The 16,070-nt window shown below is 44.0% G+C and overlaps 1 long non-coding RNA gene across 2 annotated transcripts in view; it reads left to right on the forward strand.

Annotated features, from left to right (window-relative positions):
* LOC144454486 (uncharacterized) overlaps positions 1 to 16,070 on the forward strand; it is an 83,805-nt gene that overhangs the window by 10,850 nt on the left and 56,885 nt on the right. The window contains exon 3 of one of the 2 annotated variants that reach the window (XR_013482914.1): positions 4,049 to 4,731. The exons of the other annotated variant lie outside the window; for it this stretch is intronic. This is a non-coding gene — a long non-coding RNA (uncharacterized LOC144454486). Of the gene's footprint in view, positions 1 to 4,048; positions 4,732 to 16,070 lie in introns of those variants that run through there. 2 annotated transcript variants of the gene reach the window in all.

Consider the following 16,070-nt stretch of genomic DNA (forward strand, 5'->3'; position numbering starts at 1 on the left):
ATTTCCTTCCTTCTCAGTCATGTTTTTAAATGCATGAAATGCATGAGATTATCCAGGAAACCAGTTAGACTGAAATACAGTAATATAAATATATATTCCTTCCTTCCTTCCTTCCTTCCTTCCTTCCTTCCTTCCTTCCTTCCTTCCTTCCTTCCTTCCTTCCTTCTCCTTCCTTCCTTCCTTCCTTCCTTCCTTCCTTCCTTTCTTTCTTTCTTTCTTTCTTTCTTCTTTCTTTCTTTCTTTCTTTCTTTCTTTCTTTCTTTCTTTCTTTCTTTCTTTCTTTCTTTCTTTCTTTCTTTCTTTCTTTCTCTGTCACTATGTGACCCTGGGCAAGTAATTTCATCTCTGTCTGCCTTGGTTTCCTAATCTATAAAATGGGGATAATAATAGGACTTGACTTCCATGGTTGTTGTGAAGATAAGATGAGTTAACATGTAAAGTACTTTAAAAAGTGCTATATATTATTTACTAATATAATATTAACACAATATAATTTATTTATTAGTATAATTTAATTTATATGCTATATTATATATAATATATTTATATTTAATTTATATACTATTGATTAATATAACTTTATTAAAATGCTATTAAAGTGTTATTAAATAACAATGATGATGATGATGATGAACCATTGCTCCCAGTTCTGCTCTCTGGGGCCAAACCAAGCAAATAGAATCCCTCATCTGCATGACAGTTCTTCACAGATTTGCAGATGGCCATTCTTTTCCCCCTAAGTGTTTCTGTCATTTTTTTTTTTTTTGCTTTTTGGTGAAGCAGTCAGGGTTAAGTGACTTGCCCAGGGTCACACAGCTAGTAAGTGTCAAGTGTCTGATGTCGGATCTGAGCTCAGGTCCTCTTGACTCCAAGATCCGAGCTCTATCCACTGTGCCACCTAGCTGTCCCTGAGACTAGGCCTCCCTATCTTAAAAGTGGCCAGTGAAGGCCCCACTCCTACTTTGGTCAGCATGGGAGCTTTTTTTTTTTAAATTTTGTTAATTTATTTTGATTTATCAACAATCACTTCCATATGCTTTTGAGTTGCGAATTTTTCTCCCCCTTCCTCCCTGGCACCCTCCCCAAGATGGCACATAATCTGATATAGGCTTTACATTTACATACCCATTAAACATATTTTCACATTAGTGAAGTTGTAAGTAAAAATTAAAACCAATAGGAGGAACCATCAGAAAGATGAAACAAAACTCAACAGAAGGTAAAAATAAGTGAGAGCGATTCGACTTCCATAGTTCTTTCTTTGGATGTGGACAGCATTTTACATCCCGAGGCCTCTGAAGATGTCTTAGATCCTGATAATGCTGAGAAGGGTTCAGTTTAACAATATTAGTCATTGCATAACGTGTCTGTTATTGTGTACAAAGTCCTCTTGGTTCTGCTCACTTCACTCAGCATCAGACCATATAAGTCTTTCCAGGTTTTTCTGAAGTCAGCCTGTTCATCATTTCTTATAGCACAATAGTATTCCATTACATTCATATACCACAACTTGCTCAGCCATTCCCCAATTGATGGGCATCCTCTCAATTTCCAATTCTTTGCCACCACAAAAAGAGCTGCTATGAATATTTTTGTACATGTGGGTCCTTTTCCCATTTGTTTGATCTCTTTGGGATATAGCCCTAGAAGTGCTATTGCTGGATCAAAGGGTATGCACATTTTTGTAGCCCTTTGGGCATAGTTCCAAATTGTTCTCCAAAATGGTTGGATCATTTCACAACTCCACCAACAATGTATTAGTGTTCCAATTTTCCAACATCTTCTCTAACATTTATCATTTTCCTGTTTTGTCATGTTGGCCAATCTGATAGGTGTGATGTGGTACCTCAGATTTTTTGATTAATGATTTAGAGCATTTTTTCATATGACTATAGATGGCTTTAATTTCTCCATCTGAGAACTGTCTGTTCATATCCTTTGACCATTTATCAATTGGGGAATGGCTTGTGTTCTTATAAATTTGTCTTAATTCTCTATATATTTTAGAAATGAGGCCTTTATCAGAGAGACTGGTTGTAAAAATTCTTTCCCAATTTTCTACCTTCCTTCTAATCTTAGTTGCATTGGCTTTGTTTGTGCAAAAACTTTTCAATTTAATGTAATCAAAATTATCCATTTTGCTTTTCATAATGTTCTCTATCTCCTGTTTGGTCATGAATTCTTCTGTTCTCCATAGATCTGATAGGTAAACTATTCCTTGTTCTCCCAGTTTACTTATGGTATCAGCCTTTATATCTAAGTCTGAACCCATTTTGACTTTATTTTGGTATATGGTGTGAGATTTGGGTCTATGCCTAGTTTCTGCCATACTCCTTTCCAGTTTTCCCAGCAGTTTTTTTCCAAGAGTGGGTTCTCATCCCAGAAACTGGGGTCTTTGGGTTTATCAAATAATAGATTACTATAGTCATTGACTGCTGTGTCTTGCATAGTTAACCTATTCCACTGATCCACCTCCCTATTTCTTAGCCAGTACCAAGCAGTTTTTATGATTGCTGCTTTATAATACAATTTAAGATCTGGAATTGCTAGGCCACCTTCCCCTACATTTCTTTTCATTAGTTTCTTTGATATTCTGGACCTTTTGTTTTTCCAAATGAATCTTGTTATTATTTTTTCTAACTGTATGAAATAATTTCTTGGTAGTTTGATTGGTGTGGCACTGAATAAGTAAATTAGCTTAGGTAGGATTGTCATTTTTGTTATATTAGCTCAGCCTACCCACAGCATGGGAGCTTTGACGTGTTCTGTTTCTGATCTGGGTGGATTAGTGTCCCTCCTCAGCCCTGCCGGGGGGCTCACCACTTTGGTTCCAAACTTAGTCTGGATATCTGATGTATAGTAGCTCTATTTTAGCTCAGAAATCCTGAGCTCGAATAATTCACCAGCCTCAGCTTTCCTGGTAAGTGGTATTACAGCATCTTGCCTGGCTTTTTAAAAAAATTCTTTTGAAATTCTTTTGTTTTTATCTTCAATTTTTTTTTATCTTCAATTATTTTATATTACATTTTATATGTTTTTATTTTTCCCTTAGACTTAGCATACCTGGTTCTTTTAATTGATGCTCATATGGCACGTAGTCCAGTCCAGATCATAAGATTATGGAGTCAGAGCTGGAATGGCCCAGAGAGGTCACCCAGTCATGGACAAAAAATGAAGGCCCAGGCAGGTTATATATACTTGTCCAAGGTCAAATAAGTATTGAAGTCAGAGTTAGGATTTGAACCCAGGTCTTCTGAGGCCAAATTCTCCCTCTTTGCACTGTATTATTCTGCCTTCTTTGCAATGTCATTCCTAGAGTACGTGACCTGGATTGGGCACAGTTCACCAGAAATGGTCTGGCGAGGGCGCAGGACACCTCCGTTGCTCTGGTCACCAGATCTCTGTTGGTTCAGCCAAAGACCAAATCATCTATTTTTCCTTCTGAATCATGCTGAGTGCAGCCCAGCTCAGTGGTCTTTTCCTTCCTGAGAATGAGCAGTGGCCACTTGCCTCACCTGCGGCCTATCTTCCCACTCCAGGCCAAAGCTAATTCCCTGGTGAGCCTGCTGTGATCCAGGGGAGGGAGAGTCTGCAACAGAGCTGGGCTCAGGATTCTTCTAGGAAAACTCCAAGCCAGAGATTCTCTGGGTTCTGAAGCTAAAGCCTCAGAGCTGCCTCTAATTCAGGGTCAGGATCATAGGGTTGGGAGCTAGAAGAGACCTTAGAAATCAACTGTGCAATTCCTCTATTTTGTAGGAGAGGTAGCTGAGTCACACCAAGGTGTCCCAAGTCACACACCAGGGGTGGAACTGGAGCTCAGGTCTTTCACGTTTGAATTCAGTGCTCTTTCTTCTGGCCCCCTGGCCTGACTTGTTATACTCACTATATCTTCACACTTCACAGTTTTCTGATGCTCCCAAGATGCCACGTGAACACGACTTTACTGAGATCAAACATGCAAAGGGAGGCTCAGCAGCATAAAACTGAAGGTTGGGGAGGCCTATGGGCTGGCAGAGGGCTTTTGACTTATGTGTTTTTTTTTTTTCAGGGTTCATCCAATGTCTTCCCTAGGCCTAGAGTCACACAGGAATGGCTGGTCCGAGGGTCCTGTTCAGAGCATCCCTCTGGTGCTGGCAGTTAGGTGGTAAAATGGATAGAATGCTGTGCTTGGAGTCAGGAAGACCTGACCTGAAATCCAGCCTCAGTCATTTATTTGTGTGATCCTGGGTAAATCACTTAACTTTGGTCTGCCTCAGTTTCCTCATCTATAAAATGGGGACAATAATAATAGCACCTACCTCACAGGGTTGGGGTGAGGATCAAATGATAAAACATTTATAAAGCATTTAGTAGAGTGACTGGTATATGGTGCTTAAATGCTTATTTTTTTCCTTTGTTTCCCCATAACACTTACCTCTCAAAGCTGTTGTAAGGATCAAATGAAATAATATATGTAAAGGGCTTTGTAAAGTTGAAAGTGCTATATTTTAAATGCTAGCTATTATTATTATTATCTTCTGCTTCATTCCCTGGGTCCATCTGTTTCTTCTCCCACTACCTTTGTGTCCTCTTCAATAAACATATATTAAAAAAATTTTTTTTAATGAGGCAATTGGGGTTAAGTGACTTGCCCAGAGTCACACAGCTAGGAAGTAGTATATGTCTGAGGCTGGATTTGAACTCAGGTCTTCCTGACTCCAGGGCCGGTGCTGTATCCACTGAGCCACCTAACTGCCCCTTCAATAAACATATATTAAGAAGTAATAAGTATTTATTAGGTATGCGAAGCATTGTACTGGTCACTGGGGACGTGAAGACAAAAACAAATTAATCCCTGTCCTCAGGGAACTTGCATTTTCCTAGAAAGAATAACATGTGTAATGGACCAAATACCAAGTAATTTGGGGCTTTGGAGAAGAGCAATACCAGTGGATAGAGGATCAGGAAAGACTGTGTATATGGGAAGTGGCTTCACTTGGTCTGAACCTTGAAGGGAGCCTGGGATTATAAGAGGTGGGAGGTCATTCCAGGCATGAGGGGCGACCTGGGAAAAGACACTGCAGTGGGAAATGGAATATCGCGTATGGGGAACCAACCACAGCATGGCTGCAACATAGAGAATGTGAAGGGGAGTCATGTGAAATCAGCTGATAAAGATAGGTTGGAGCCATGTTATGTCAAAATAGAGAAATTTTAAATGTCAGGTAGAGAAATTGGTATTTTACCGGAGAGACAAAGGATGCTCTTGAAGCTTCTAGGTTAGGGGAGTGACCTGTGCATTTATCAGTATCAGTTCAGTAACTTTGTAAAAGATGGGTTAGGAAGAGGAGTCTGGGAATGGAAAGACCAGTCCAGTGGCCATTCTGATAGTCTAAATGAGAGATGATGAAGACACATACTCGGGAGGTGACTGGGGGAGCGGACCCTAACCCCTGTGAATTCCTATTGTCCCCTTGATAAAGTGGCCTTATTCTGAATTGTCTACCCTTCTCTGTGACTCAGGACACATGAGGTATAGGGCAACCTCAGTCTCCCACCCTGTTGGGAGAGAGGCCTGTAGTAGAATATAAGCTCCTTGAGGTCAGGAATTATTTCTTTTTTTTCTTTATTTACCAGTTGCCCAGAACAGTGCCTAGAGCAGGCCTCAAGGCTGCAGGTTCCCCACCCCTGGGGTGGGGATATGTTATTGTTTGGTCCTTTTATTTTAGTCGTGTCACACTCTTTTTGACCCGTGTGGGGTTTTCTTGGCAAAGATCCTGGAGTAGTTTGCCATTTCCCTTCTCCTGTTCATTTTATAGATGAGGAAACTGAGGCAGACAGGGTGAAGTGACTTGCCCAGAGTCACACAGCTAGTAAGTGTCTGAGGCCAGATTTGAACTTAGGAAGATGAGTCTTCCTGACTCCAGGTCTGGAACTTTATCGGATGCATCACCTAATTGCCCTAACCCCCTAGAATATAGTAGGTGTTTAATAAGTGTTTTTGAATTGAATCTCAGAGGAGATTCCACTTGGGTCCAAGAGACAAATAGATGGTTCTAGTGGGAGAGGTGGGTGTATTTAAAAATATAGTGACTCATATGTTAGAAATACCACTGATGTCCTAAGTCACCTTAAGTCTATAGAGTCTTACTTTCTGAGATCCCCGAAATCCCTGTCCCAAAATCTTCAGGCATCTTTCAGATACCCTGACACCTTGTGATATAGACTCATTGATTTTTAAATATTAAAACTAAATTGATTTGCATCTAATTTACATGTATTAATTAACATGTGTAATTAATCTGTTAATTTATTAATATCAACCTCTCTTTTCCCAGGCCACCTGTAAGGCTTTACAAGACAGTAAGATGTATGTATGTGTGTGTGTGTGGGGAGGGGGCAGCTAGGTGGTGCAATGGATAGAGTGCAAGGCCTGGAGTCAGGAAGACCTGAGTTCAGATCCTGCCTTAGATACTTACTGTGTGATTCTGGGTAAATCATTTGAACCTGAACTCCACCTTCCTCATGTAAAATGAGGGGTCTGGACTTGATGGGCTGTAGGGTCCTTTTCAGTTCTAAATCTGTAATCTCATGATCACTATCCATCCCCTGTTTGGCTCTACCTGCCCCCTAGTCCTGCCAATAATCATAATTCTTTGGCTCTTTTGTTTCTATTCAGGGTTGCCACCGGGACATCTAAAATATATTGTGAATGTTTCTAGTTTCTAGATCTCCACAGATGTCTGTCTCTGTCTCTGTCTGTCTGTCTCTGTCTCTGCCTATCTGTTTCTCTCATAAAAAGCCTCCTGTCTGCAAAACTTCCCCACCAGAGTCTTTGGGTTAGGGCATTGTCTCCAGAAGGCTCCTGCTGAAACGCAGCTATCTTCATTGGCAAGAGTAATATATTGTCATTGTCAGATTCATTCATTAGTGCCTTAATATGGACCATGATGGGAGGAGATATAAGGCTCAGGTTTTGAAGAGGGAGGAGGAAGGAGAAATGCTGGAACCTGGAGAAGGTCCTTGGAAGGGATCTTTGGCAGGGGCACTCCAGGGGTTGGGAAGTGCATTAGGGTAGTCGGCTAGGGCTAGGGGAATGGGGATGGGAGGAAAGGACAGAGAGTAACAGGAAGGGAGATATGTGGGGGAAAGGCAAAGAGGCAAGGAGAAAAAGAAGAAAAATGTCAGATAAGAGAAGGGAGAGAGAGAGAGAAAAGAGGGAGAAGAGACTGGGACAGAGAGATAATGAGAAGGGATAGAGAGCAGAGCTTTTCAGGTCAGGGTGTTGGGTACGAAGCCCCTCATCTTTAGGCAACAATTGAGGACTTGAAAGTGCCTTGAGTGTATCCACCCAAGCAAAGAGTGAGCCATTATTGACTCTGGTCCCCAGATGTTTGAAGTGGGGGATCGTAGGGCCATCCCCAAACTGCTGCTCACCTTGATTCCCCCAGGGGAGACCCCAGTGGAGGTTCACTATTGCTCCTTGCCTTCCAGCTTCTCTTTTTTGTTGTTATTGTTCAGTCATTTCAGTCTTGTGTGACTCTTTGTGACCTCATTTTAGGTTTTCTTGGCAGAGATACTGGAGTGGTTTGCCATTTCCTTCTCCAGCTCATTCTACAGATGAGGAAACTGAGAAAACAGGGTTAAATCACTTGCCTAGGGTCACACAGCTAGTTAAATGTCTGAGGCTGGATTTGAACTCAGGTCCTATTTCATCTTTAATTCTACACCCTACCCCCCACGCTTTTTTTGGTAGTAGAGACTAGTGAATAATGGTAGAATAAGCACTGGATTTGGAGAGGAAAGACATTGATTTAAATCTTGACTCTCCCACTTCCAATCTGTGTGACCTTAAGTTAGTCAATCTCTTCAGTTTTCCCTTCTGTAAAATGAGAGGGAAGGGTTAGATTATCTCTAAGTTCTGAACCACCTTCTAGTTCTAAATCTTATGAAAAACACTTCTGGCTGCAAAGACATCAAGAGATATCCCGAGTGCTGACTCCTTTGCTGAGGGCGGCCAGCCACACAAATACTGGGATTGGAAAGAGGCATCCAGCTGGGCTCCTGTTTTCCCTCTTGGTCTCTGTCTCTGCCTCAGTCTCTGCTCCCCTGCCACAAGTTTTTATTCTTTGGTTGGTCCAGTAGGTGTGGTCATCAAAGGCCCCTCTGCCTGCAGCTGTACCTGCTTGCTCTATGGCTTAGCAGCAAACACAGATTTTGCCCCTGAGTCGAGCAGAGTGGCACTGGTCCAGGTTATCTCTGTGGAGGAAGTGGTACTCCTGAGTGGCCTTAAATCTGAAGGTCTGAGAGAGGCAGAGAAATACAGGGGCAGGGAGGAAAGGATAGGAAGAAGGAAGGACAAAGAAGGAGGAAGAGAGACAGCTGAGGATGGAGGGGTGGAAGAGAAGGAAACAGACAGAGACAGAAAGAGAGACAGAGAGAGACAGAGGCAGAGAGACAGACATAGACAGAGTCAGACAGAGAGACAGAGAGGAAGAAGGTGAGAGAGCCAGAGAGATAATGAGTGAGACAGTGTGATCTTGGGCAAATTCTTGTCCTCCTCTGAGTCCACAGCAGGGAGGGGGGGACTAACCAGATGATTTCTAAGTCTACTCCAGACGGGGCTGTGCTGGAGCCAGCTTTAACACAAGACCCAATTGTGAAATGTCTAGGGTGAGCACGTGCACTTCAGAAATGAGCAGCTACAAATCAGGGCTCTATTCATTGTTTTGTTGATTGTCTAGACTTAAGAAAGTGTCAACAATGCAGATTAAGCTAAGAAGTATGTGGGCACACTCTTTTTTTTCCCTTCTGGATAGCCAGGTTGTTAAACATTTACCAGCACGCCCCTGGACTGCTGTATGAACAAGGCTCAGGGAATGAAGTTGTCACCAACTTGAAGGCCTGATAACTGGATTAACAACAACCACCAATAGTAATTGGCATTTACATGGCTTTGAGGTTTCTGAAGCGCTTTACACCCCTTCTCTCATGTGAGACTCACAGCAGCGGTGCTCCCAGATCTCAATCCTCTGGTCTTTTACAAAAATGCATTGGAGCACAGGAAAGAGGCAGGTGGAGGGCAGAATGCTTGTGGAGAAGGCATTCTGCCTTTGGGAAAGTGTCCAAGCCTGGGCACAGTGGGAAAGTGTCCTCATGGATAGAGGCAAGCGTTGACTACTAGATAAAGGAGCAGACAGACAGGGAGGAAAGAGGGGAAGTGAGTTGTCTGAGGTCGTGTGGCTGGTAGGTAGAAGAACACGGACCATATAGAACCCGGCTGTCCAGACTCCCGAGTTTGGGTTCTGTCTCCTGTACCAGGCAAGCAGAAGCAGGAGCAGAAAGGGCTTGGACTACTAGTGGCCATTCTTCCTTTAGCTGTGCCTCAGTTTCCCTTCTGGCTGGGACCCTGCCTTCTTCCAGCCATGGCACTGCAGTTGGGCCCTCCCTCCAGCTGGGCCCTCATGTTCAGTAGTCAGGTGCTCCCAGAGGGTGCTAGCCAGTCCTCCCTGGCACCTTCACTAGGGCCTGGGCTCCCTGTTCTCCTCCTACCTGTCTGGGGCCTATCCCACCATGTCCTGGGCCATTATTGGCCTTTTTTCCTTGGGTTGCAGATTAAGCCCCATGGTGTCCCTAGAAAGGCTTCCTGCTTCCCTGCTGGCTTACCTTAGTGGGCCTGATCCTAATTAGGGGCCCAAGCCAAGTTAGAGCCAAGAGCAGGAAATGGCTTAGAGATCATGCAGGGAGCTTTGGGGCTAATCCAGGCTTGGCTGTCGGTGCTACCTCCCTCTACCCCCTTGGCCAATGTCTCACGGTCACTGGAAACTCTAGGCATGGGTAGGGGTTATTCTCTATGCTATAGAGAGGGAAACTGAGTACTAGAGTGGACAAGAGTTACAAAACAAGCCAAGGCCTGGGTTAGAAACAGGGAGTCTCACCTCCCAGGCCAGTGCCCCATTTACTGGGCCATGCTGTCAACTCCCATAGTAGTGACAATATGTGGGGCTAGGAGCAGCTAGATGGCACAGTGGATAGAGCACCGGCCCTGAAGTCAGGAGGACCTGAGTTCAAATCTGGCCTCAGACCAAACACGTGACACTTAACTAGCTGTGTGACCCTAGGCAAGTCACTTAACCCCAATTGCCTAAAAAGCAAAAAAAAAAAAAAAGGAAATATGTGGGGCTGGGACAATCTTTGATCATAGCTCTCATGCCTATGGCTCTGTGAGGTTGAGAAGCACCTTCCATGAGCTGTCTCCTTTGACCCTCCCACCGCCCCAGTGAGGTAGGTGCTATTAGGATCCCTGTTTAACAAAGGATGAAACTCAGTCTCAGAGAGGTTAAGTGATACCCAGGGTGATACTGTTAGTAAATGATTAAGGTTGTTTTTGTGATTCCAAATCCACCAGTTTATCCACTATGCTGGTCCTTTAATTATGGAATATTTGATCATTTTAGATGACCAGATCAGAGCTTTAGAGATGCAAGGGACCTTAAAAGTCACTTAATCCTACCCATTTATTTTGAGGAAACTGAGGCCCAGAGCCTTGCCCAAGGTCACTGAGGACAGTAAATGGAAGAGCTAGGCTTTGAATTCAAATCCTCTGATCCAGAATCCTGTGCTTTTCCCACTGGGATCACAGTGCCTCTTTGACTTGGAGAAGACTGATCTCAGGGATTTCTCAGTGATTATGGGGGACCAGATGACTCCGCACATCTCCACTGAGCCTTTGTCAGCCCCAGTCCTCACCCCTTACCAGTGAGCTGTAACCAGGGCCAGAAGAAGGTCTTTCCCTTCTCCCCTTATTTCCCCCCATCCCTATCTCCATCCATAAGACTGAAATTGACTATTTCTGATCTCTGAAGGTCACAGACAATCCCAGGGTCAGAAGGCCTGCAGGTAGCTCTGAATCCAGGAGGCTTTCAGAAAGGAGAGAAAGAGAAGAATGGGATGAAGGTTTAGTGGGGCTTGGCTCTCCTGCTCCCCTACCTTCCCCCATGCTCGCTTGCTCCATGAAGGAGGAGGAGGGAGCCGCCTGCCTGCCTGCCTGCCCTGCCTGACTGCCAGGGGAGAGGCTTCATGTTTTATTCATGGTGCTGCCATCCTTCCTGTTTTCATGCTGATAACCTGCTGGGGGAGGGAGAGAACTCAGGTGGCAAAGCCTAGAGGCTCTTCCCCCACACCCCCAGGCAGCAGAGCAGCCCTGGGTGGGAGGCCAGGGCTGGCCCCAAGTCACCCAGGTTTGAATCAGAGTACATACACTCTCTCCTCTCTCCCCATGCACTAGTCCTCCCTCTCCCCCAGGGCCCAATGTCTACCCTTACCTCTGTCTCTGGGCCTTGTTGATATAACCAAGGTGTCAGTGCTGAGAGGGCCTTTAGAATATAGAATGTCAGAGCTGGAAGGGGCCTTAGAATGAAGAATATTAGAGCTGGGAGCAATCTTAGAACATAGAATGTCAGAGTTGGGAGGGACCTTAGAAAATCGAATGTCAAATTGGTAGGGACTTTAGAACCCAGAAAGTCAGAGCTGAGTGGGACCTTAGAATAAAGAACGTTAGAAATGAGAAGGACCTTAGACTACAGAATATCAGAACTGGAAGGGATCTTAGAATACATATTATATCTGAAAGGCAACCTTTGAACACAAAGTGTCAGAGTTTATATGGACCCAAGGAATGAATGTTAGAACAGAAATGGCTCTTAGGGCATCCAACATTACAGCTGGAAGGGTCCTTGGATGATCTGATCCACCTCCTTATCCCCTCTGCATTTTATAGATGGAAGAAATTGAAGCTAAGTGATTTGCTTGATTCATTAATTCCTACCACTGGGCCAGGAGGGAGTTTGGTATGGCCAGTTTTGCAGGTCCTGGTCAGATGAGGTTTGACAGGCCCTAGTCATTGATCTGCAAATGGTATTTATTTGCCCAGCTCTCCGCCCTTTCCTGGGGCCTCAGTGCTGGGCTTCATAAAAAGATCCCTCCCACTAAATTTCTTGTGTAGCAATTTATTACCTGAGGCTGCGATTTTCTGGTCCTTTAGCTTATGTTTAATGTAGATTGCTTTCTGGCCTGGATGCCTGTACCTGCTACCCATTTCCAGAGGCTTAGAAGTGCGGATGTGTAGAGCTGAGGGGCTGGTGACAGGAATTGACTGGAGCTCCCCTTCTACAGAGTGGGCAGCTGCCTATACCATCCTTATGGCCTGCTTGTTCTGTGAATTCAAATCCAGCCTCAGATACTTACTAGCTGTGTGACCCTGGGCAAGTCACTTAACCCTGTTTGCCTCAGTTTTCTCATCTGTAAAATATTCTGGAGAAGAAAGAGGCAAACTACTCTGGTGTCTTTGCCAAGAATACCCCAAATGAGATCATAAAGAGTCAGATTCGACTGAAAATGACTGAACAACAACAAAAGCAACAAAAATGACCTGCTCACACATCTCCCCTATTCCCTCCTTCTTCTTTCTTCTTTACTACCATATCTCTATTCATTATTTCCAGAAGATGATGACCAGGATGGTGAAGAGATTAAAGACTGTGCCATATATGAATTAGTTGGAAGAAATAGGGATCTTTAACCAGGGGAGTAGGGAGAAGATTTAGGGGTGATGTGATAGCTGTGTGTATCTGAAGAGTTATTCTGTAGGGGAGGGGGGTTAGACCACACTGAATCACAGAATTGGAGAGTTGGAAGGGTCTTTAGTGGCCATCTATCTAGTCTGACCTACATGTGAAAGGGATCCCCACAATAACATCCTGACAAGTGGTCAGCCAGCCACTGCTTGAGGACCTCTAAAGAGTGAACCCACCACCTGTCAAGGCAGTCCATTTCACTTTTGGCGGTTTTTGTTCAGTGGTTTTCCAGTCATGTCCATCTCTTTATGTCCTCATTTGGGATATTCTTGGCAGAGATATTAGAGTGGTTTAACATTTCCTTCTTCAGTTCATTATTACAGATGAGAAAACTGAGGCAAACAGGATTAAATGACTTGCTCAGGGTCATACAGCTAGTAAGTGTCTGAAGCTGGATTTGAACTCAGGGAGACAAATCTTCCTGCTTCCAGGTCTGGCACTCTAACCACTGTATCACCTAGCTGCCCCACTTTTGGAGGAAGCCTTAATCATGAGGAAGTTTTTTTTTTTCTGACATCAAGCCTAAATATGTCCCTTTGCTCCTGGTTCCGCCTTTTAGGGCTAAAGAGAAAGATTCATATCCTTCTTCCACAGGGCAGCCCTTCAAATAATTGAGAACAGGCATCATGTCATTGCTGCGTCTTCTATTCTCCGGGCTAATCACTTCCATTCCTTCAGTAGATCCTCATGGCATGAGGGTTGCTCTGCATGGACGGAGTAAAACTGGGAACATTTTGGTGGTGGTGGTGGTGTGCAGTTGTAGTGAGGCAGATTTTGAGTTAATGTAAAAAAAACCCCTTTCTAATAATTAATTAGAACTGCCCATGAATAGAATGGGGAATTAGCACATTCCCTAACACTGACATTTGTCCAACAAGTTGGGTGACTTCTTGTTGAGGGTGTTGTAGTGAGGATTATTGTTCTGATCTGGGCTATATTAGATGTTTCCCAAGATCCTTTCCATCCCTGAGGTTCCAGGCTTCTCTAATTTTCCAGGAAAAAAAGGGAAGGGTAAAAGCTGTAATTGGTGCTTGGAAAGTCAAGCAGGTGGGCTGGATGGGAACCTCGAAAGTCAAGGATAGCAGGGCTTCCACGGAGTCCATGACCACAGAGATGGAGCCTCAAACCACTTTGAAGTTGCCTAAATTGTATGAACTTGTCCGTGCAACCTGCCACACCTGCCTGCACAGTTTGTCCCCTCACCCTAGAGCCATAATTAGTGGATCTTTTGAACTGACTAGATCAGGGGTGGTGAACCTGTAGCCTTGAGGCCACATGTGGTCGGCTAGGTCCTCAGGTGTGGCCTTTTGACTGAACCTGAACTTAATCCCCTTAATAAAAGGATTTGTTCTGTGAAGTTTGGATTTAGTCAAAGGGCCACACTTGAGGACCTAGAGGGCCACATGTGGCCTTGAGGCCGCAAGTTCTCCATGCCTGGACTAGACGTAGATGACATAGCCAGAACTGGGTCAAAGTGGAACCCCGGGAGGTCTCCAGAGAGAAGGGCGACATCCCAGGAATGAGGGAAACAGTATTCCCTGTTTATACACCCAAGTGAAAATAGCACCCTCCATAATGTCTGGCATGAAATAGGTGCTTATTCATTGTTTATTTGTTTGCTGGATAAATGAATGAATGGATGGGTGGTGGCGAAGAAGGAACCTGACTTTGTTTAACAGATTTCAGGAAAGTGCTCAGTAGTTGTTGTGGGTTTGGGTATTTGTTAGGACGTGTCCATCAAGTAAAAGCAAAAGGTTTTTTTTTGTTTGTTTTTGTTGTTTTAGGCAATGGGGTTAAGTGACTTGCCCAGGGTCACACAGCTAGTAAGTGTTAACGTGTCTGAGGCCGGATTTGAACTCAGGTCCTCCTGAATCCGGGGCCGGTGCCCTATCCACTGCACCACCTAGCTGCCCCAAAAGCAAAAGTTTTAAGATAAAATGGAAAAAAAATCAGGGACCAGAGAGAGGAAGCAGTTTGATGTGTAAAAGTCCCAGCGTGCAAATGAGAAGACTTGGGTCTCTCCTCTGCCACTGACTCACTGTATGATCTTGGACAGTTCAGTTCCCCGAGGGCAGCTTCAGCTTTTCCCCTGGGTCAGATGAGGGAATGGACTAAATTGTTTGCAAGGTCCCTTCTGTCACTAAGACTGTGATTTCTCAGGGGCAAGATGCAATGCTGCCTTTCATTTTTCATTTTGTTACTTTGTCTTCTGGATGAACAGAATAGAGATCTGCAGCTTCACACACACTCCTCTGGTTTCTGTTCTTTTATGCATGTGGCGAGGCCTGTTTTATTTGGTGTTTGTTAAGTTTGGAATAAAAAAATTGATAAAAAACTGTCTTCTGCAAAACTCACAGAAAGAGGGAGAGTGTGTGAGAGAGAGACATAGAGATAGAAAGACAAAGAGATAGTCAGAGGCAGACAGACAGAGAGACAGAGAGATACACAAAGAGACAGAGTCAGAGGCAGACAGACATAGATAGAGAGATACATAAAGAGACAGTCAGAGGCAGACAGAAAGACAGAGAGAGACAGAGATACACAAAGAGACAGAATCAGAGGTAGAGAGGCAGATAAAGAGACAGAAATAGAGAAAGGAAGAAGGGAGAGGGAGAGAGTATAAAGAGGAAGAGGGAGAAACAGACAGACACAGAAATGGAGAGGCTCTATGAAAAAGTTCTCTATTTAAATGGGCAGATTTGCTGATAATCATTTGCTTATCCTGCTCAAATAAACACTTGGGAAAGCAGTCCTAGTGCTGGCAAGCCATGGAGGTCAGTAAACAGATGCACAAGAAATTCTAGTCCTTTAGTTATTGGCCTTTTAGGGGAACACCCAAAGGTGCCCAGTGGGGAGGAAACAAACAGCTCTTTAGTATCATGTTGGGATACTCACCTTGGGTGTGTCTTGAAGATCCAAAGAGTCTTTGGATTCTAGAGCCATGGAATCTTAGAGCTGGAAGCTCTGAGCTACATTTGAGCCTTTGTCCTGCCATTGATAGTATCTCCTTGGTTGGCTACTGTCCTTGGTGCTTGGCTCATTGGTGCCATATTGAGGATGGTCGATTGAGTCATGTGCAACTGGGTCCCATCATTCCACTTGACCTTTAAAAAACTCAGTGGACAAGTACTTGAAACTGTACCTGATAAAGAATCTTCCCTATAATGTCCTTAACAAATAGTCATTTAAGGTCCAACTGAATGCCTCCAGTTACAAATGGGAAGCTTATTTCCCCGGGAGGAAGCCCATTTTAGTTTGAGGGAGCTCTTATTGTGATGAGATTCTTTCTTGTATTGAATGGACATCTGCCCTGCTGCAATTGCAGATGTTTGTCCCTAGATCATCCGCAATAGCATGTCTGCTTAGGCCAGTGACAGGGGCCTGTTGTAAATCATCACTGTGTCTGTGTATAGTTGTGGGGCCATAGTGGGTATGCTGGAAGCGTTCAGGTATTTA

This window comes from Phascolarctos cinereus, unplaced genomic scaffold (assembly GCF_003287225.1).
Source record: "Phascolarctos cinereus isolate Bilbo 61053 unplaced genomic scaffold, phaCin_HiC Scaffold_726;HRSCAF=1367, whole genome shotgun sequence".
In the NCBI taxonomy this organism is placed as follows: Eukaryota; Metazoa; Chordata; class Mammalia; order Diprotodontia; family Phascolarctidae; genus Phascolarctos; species Phascolarctos cinereus.